We start from the raw sequence: 6354 nt of genomic DNA, 5'->3' as shown, positions 1-6354 counted from the left end.
CACATGGTTTTTCAAGCAAGGTCTGCAAGCAAATTTGAGCTGAAAAATTTTTTCCTAGCCTTTAAGGAGAAATGATGTTGTTCTTTGTTTAATTTAATTTGTTTAAATATAGTAGTTTCAATAAATAAATGTTCTTTTGTTCTTGGTTTTTTTACTTATTTGTTTTCAGATTCATAAGAACTAGGCAACTAAGCTTAGCAAGATTGATTTATTTTTTAGTGTAATTGGAAAGAACTTGAGCGTTTTTTAGTCACTTCACACAGTATTAGTGGTACTGATATTAGTTACTGATTAAGTTTACTTTTTTTTTATATTGGATTTATTTTATATTAGATATATATTTTGTGTGCTTAACATGGAAAACTAACTGTAATTTGTTGTCATGAAAGTGATCAACAAATTACAGTCAGTAATTTGTTGATCACTTGCTTAAATAATTTTATGCATTGTAGCCTAGAATTTCTGTTAAATTAAAAATACTTGATTTAAATAAATATTGTTTAATATTTTTGAAAAACGACATATGTATATAAACATAAAAAGATAAAGATTTCAATAAATCTTAATTTTAAATATAGTCTTTCATTATAAAAGATTACAATTTGTAAGATTCGTTTATATTTTTTAATTATTCAGTTGTAACAATAGTAATATTACTGGTAATATGTTTAATGATAATAGTGAAATTGAAGTAGATAATATTAGGCTCAAAGAAGTTATTAATGTGAATGCTAATAGGCAACTTAAAAATTGTTGTTGTCAAGTGAAAGAGGTAGATCTAGACAAAATGAAATTAATTAAAATCTAGACAAAATGAACTTAATTGTGGTTGAAATGTAAAAAAATGCTGCTCAGCAAGCAGCAAACTTACTTGCCAGTGTCAAGCAGTGTTAATGTCTATTAATTTGATTTTACTTTAGACAATTTAGAACAAAACAAAGTATGCATTTTACTATTTATAGTAACTTTATATTACAATAACTAATTAAATTTTTTCATAATTTCAAACACATTTTTTTTTTGGTTGTCTTTGTCATCACTTGATTAGTTTGCTTACTGTTAAAATATGCTTTTAATTTTGTAAATTTAATATGTGAAATTTACTCTATTAATCATTAGTCAACAGTTAGAGAGAAGCTGGAGCTTAATTAAGAAATGCTGGAAATTAAATCAAGGAAAAAATAATTTTGTTTACTGGTAACATAATAAAACCAGTTACTACTATTTATTGCGTGTTTTTTTACTTTTTTTAACATGCTGTTTGGAAACACTTTCTCTCCCTCTCTTTCTTAGATGAGAGGGAGAATTAATAAAACTTATGTAATTACCTTACCTTATTAAGTCGTGGTGTTATTTGCTAGTGTTACTATATTGTGTTGTCTAGCTTTTTTATAATCTTTTCATTTTTAATTACTCTGGAGACAGAGTAATGTGTGCTTACAAATATTTTATGCTATGTGCTGTTGTTACTGTGTTTTGTGTTGATAGACGTAGGCTGTTATAGCTATTTTTTTATTCTTGTTAGAAGAATCAGTATAATAATAATTTCTGTAATATTATTATACTGATTCTTCTAACAATAAAATGAAAATAACACTTTTTTAATTAAAAATTTTAATTTTTTTTTCATTTGTTTTTAGGTATTTGCAGGCTTTATTTGACTTTCTTTTTCTGGAACCTGTGTTTTGACAGATTTTAAAAAGAACTTAACTTATTTTTGTGCGGTTTTTATGTCGTTAATTATAAGCAATGACATTGCTGATAGGGAGTCAAAGTTAAAGTATTATTTATAGACAAATTTGTATTTAATTTTTCAGATCATATATCAAGTTTGTATTATGTTTTGTTATTTATGATTTAATTACTCATAACCCGTATTAGGGGTTGCTTACTGCTAGTTTTTTATTATTGTTAGTGTTGTAAATTTCTACTGTTATTATTATAATTGTAGTTGTTATTGTTATTACTACTGTTATTATTACAATGATTATTATTGTATTATTATACAGGCCAACAAAAATCAAATTTTTTTCTGGTGTTGATCAAACAATTTGTTTTTTTGTATAGCATTTCTCATTTTGATTTCAAATATGCAACTCATTTTTCACCATCATATGTTTGTTTTTAATGCACTTAATTTTTAAATACTTATATATACTTATTCAATAAACCAAAAATTATTTTTATGTGAAAAAAAATCTGCGTATTCATTTAGTTAATTAATTTATTTTATTAATGCATGTAAATGTTTTATAAATATTTTTATATAAAGAAAAAAGAAAAAACACTAGGTATATTTTATGAAAGTATATGTCCGTTTTACGTTTAATTTTAACATAAAACTGATTAATTGAACGTAATTGAACATTGAATATACTGAATGACTTTATAGCTTTGAGCGGCCGTGGCGCAGTGGTTAGAGCGTTTACTATATAAGCAAGAGATCCAGGTTCGAACCGAGCTCTGGACAAATTTTCGCGTCACGGTATGGAAGGAGGCGTGAACTTCCAGGTTAAATGCACTTCCGCGGTGTTCTGTGACAAGACCGTATGGACTTCTTGGGGCACATAAAAAAAAAATAGCTTTATTTTTTTAAATATTAACTTTTAAGGTGGTTCACCACTAAAAATTTTTATCAAAAGTTGGTTTTTGAGATTACTTTTGTTTTCTGGTAATTCAACGTAGCTGTAAACATTTCTGGAGTCTGTTTTAATATGTCTTGAGTATTTTTTGAGGTATTTCACTTTATTTAGACCTTATTAGACAACTTTTCATAGCAACGACCCCTAGCAACACAAACTTATGTTTTATGTCAAATTTGGTTAGTTACGCATTAGTATAGTAGGCCAGCATGGTTTGACAAAAGTTTAGAATATAACAGTGTATGGAAGGTATTTTTGTATGATTCATCAGATACTATCTTCTGATAATTTATTGTTGTAATTAAAAAGCTTTGTATATTTTCTTATTATTTAGTTTAACTTATCGGTTTTATATTATATATTTTAAAATATTAGAATATTATATATAATGGAAAAGGAAAAAATCATTTCATTGCAACGAAGACGAAAATGTTGATCGTGTTTCAGTCAGCAAAGTTTCTTCAATAAAAGCTGATAACTATAGTAATCCAGAAAATTATAAAATAATAAACTTTTTTATTTAAAAAAAAGTTATTTATAGTTTTTGGCAGTTGCCCAGAATGTAACAGTTGTATTGTTTTTACAGATGACAACAATAAACGAAGTAGGTTTTCTCTCAAGCTGAACTTTAAATGTACCAAATGTAATTTTCATTATTGCACATATACATCTAATGATGTTAAAAAATCTGTACCTAAACAAGGCAGAATTTATTTCGATATCAACCTCAGAATGGTTATTGCTTTTCGTGAAATTGGGAAAGGACACCAAGCCTTAGTGGACTTTTCCCAAATCGTAAACACTTCATGTATGAATAACAACTCATTTAAAAAAGTCAACAGCATATTCAAAATGCAAAAACGTGAACATGTTTCACTAAATGGTGTGGTGACCACTATTTCATATGGGCAATGTATTGACTTTGAAGTCTTTTGCAAGTATTGTACGGGATGTAGAATGTAAAAAAGAAAGCAGAATAATCCAGGATATGCTGAATGGAAGGCTTATCATATTTGCTCCTTAAATCACACAGCCTCGTCCGGGGCAATGAAAAGTGTTGGTGGGGTAAAGATATTTTATCGTTCTGTAAAAAAAAAAATGATTTGATTTATAAATATTATTTGGGAGATATGGATTCCTTTGCATTTTATGATGTTCTTAACAGTAATCCATAAGGAAAGTATCAAATTGAACCGGAAAACTTAGAGTGTGTTGGTCATATCCAAAAGCACATTGGTACCAGACTATGTAGTCAAAGAAAAAATCGGCATCACGGTAATCGGTTAACTAGACAAGAAAAATTGACAGAATGCGCAATTAATAAAATACAAAACTATTTTGGTATGGCATTAGACAGGTTGCAGCTAATAATTCCTTAAGTGAAAATGAAAAGGTATACCAAATGAAAAAAAACATTAGCGCCGTTCTTTACCTTTGCACTAATTTTCCAGATCAATTTCATCGCCACGTGTTATGTCTAGTGGGTTCCAATAGCTGGTGAAAATGGAAGAAAGAAAATTCTTCATGTTACAGTATTTACATACCTAAAGTTAATTTACCAGTATGAATATATCATATCATTAAGAAAGAGTTTGAAGAATTGAGTGATGACAACCTTTTGAAAAAATGCACTCATGGTCAAACACAGAATTCTTATGAGGGTCCTAATAGTATTATATGATCTAGATGCCCGAAAAACATTTTTATTCACAAAGCTTCATTTGAGTTGGGAGTGAACTCAGCTGTATTGTATTTTAATGAGGGAACTGCTGGTGTTCTGAGAGTAATGAGTCACCTCAACCTTGAAAATGGTGTAAAATCCACAATGTCCTCATTTTATAGGGATCAAAAACGCGTTACCAGTATGAATAAAAAAAAACACTTTTGAAAAAAAAAGTAGAAGGATGCATTTAAAAGCCATTAATAAGGGTTGGCAAAATGAAGAACAACAACAGAAAACTTTTGAACCATACTTATCTGGAAGTTTTTGATATTTTTTTTAGTTATAAAATGTTTATTGTTGTTTTTCTGCATTCGCTTTTTTGCGCAATTTTTAATTTTTGAAATGTCATAACTTTTAAATGACTTGAGTTTTTTACTTCAAATTTTTAGGACATGTTCTACATATAATGATAGAGGGCCTGAACCAAATATATGCTAAAAACAAAGTAGTTAATGAATTATTTACATTTTACTATTTTGTTTCATTAGCCAACCCTCCAAAATTTGATGTTTTTGCCAAAAAAAATCAAAAATTTCAACTTTTACTAAAAATATAACAATGATTTTGGTTAAGGCCCTTCATTTTATGGGCATTAAACTGTTTGCCAAATATAAAGCTCTAACTTCTAATTGTTTCCTAGTTATCGTTTTTCAAAATTTTGTTCAAAATTGACTGATTTTGCAACCTTTATGACATATTTTCGCAATTTTAGGAATACATTGTTGTAAAATGACACCTATGTTGTTTTTTATTTTCTTATGTTATGCTTTTATACACTTTTTAATTTGAAATTATGAAATTTGGAGATTTTTTTTTTTTTTTGGTGAACCACCTTAATAAAATAAAAAGTAAAATCATTTATTGATTATTTATTTCATATTAAAAAAAATCTGCATATATTAAGATATTTAATTTATTTATTTTAATTATGTGTGTAAATAATAATAATTATGTGGTGAATACTTGTAAAATTTTTTCAAAAAAAAAAAAGAAAAGAAAAAAGTTATGTTTTATATATGTATATGTTTTACGTTGAATTTAATCATAAAACTGGTCGAATATATTGAATCGAATTATTGATCGAATTATTCGAATATATTGAATTACTTTAATAGCTTTTTTTTTCATTCATTTCAATTTCATTCATTCATTTCATTATTACAAAGCTTTTGCTTTACGAATATTTTCGAACTTTTTTTTTAACCTTTAATAAAGCTGAAAGCAACCACTATTAAAGTTAGAGGTAAGTCGAAGAAACACGAAGAAGTTTAAAGAGCTAAATTAGAGCAGCTTCAGTGACGGATCCAGAAAGGGAGGGGAGTGATGAGTTAGAGGATGATGCATCCTCCCTTCCTCAATACCATAACCTGAAAGTCCTAAAATATATTAGAAATGGAGGACTTTTTTTTTTTGACGCAAATAGGATACAAAATAGAAAAATATTACAACACCCCTCTCTTCCCCAACAAAATTCCTGGATCCGTCACTGAGCAGCTCAAACATACTGTCAGTTAAACAAATCTTTTAGTCTATATTAATAAACAGCCAAGCACTTCTGATACCTCAAATAGTATTTTAATTTGAAAATCGTTGTCACATTTTCGACAACGATGACGAAAGTTCATTACCAAGAAAAAAATTAGCTAAATGGAGGACTTATTAAATTTGAACCTCAATCGTTTTCTAAAATTATTAGAATATGTTCTTTCCTTTTTCTATAGAAAAAACATAATCTAAAGATTATGTTTTTTAAAAATTTCAAAATTTAATCTCATTAATTGTTATAACAATAAATTTATTTAAGTTTTGCGTTAGGTGAAACTATTTTTTTACTCGTGAGAGAGTCCAAGGCACAAAAGTTTAACGTTGATATATTTTTTTTGACGAATAGTATAGAGTGACGGATACAGAAATATTTTTAGGAAGGATGCTAATCCAAAAATAAATTTTTATAAAAATTAGGTTCTCGATTTTTTTGATATTGAATAA

Source organism: Hydra vulgaris, chromosome 02 (assembly GCF_038396675.1).
Source record: "Hydra vulgaris chromosome 02, alternate assembly HydraT2T_AEP".
Taxonomy (NCBI): Eukaryota; Metazoa; Cnidaria; class Hydrozoa; order Anthoathecata; family Hydridae; genus Hydra; species Hydra vulgaris.
Note: the sequence above shows the minus strand (reverse complement) of the source record.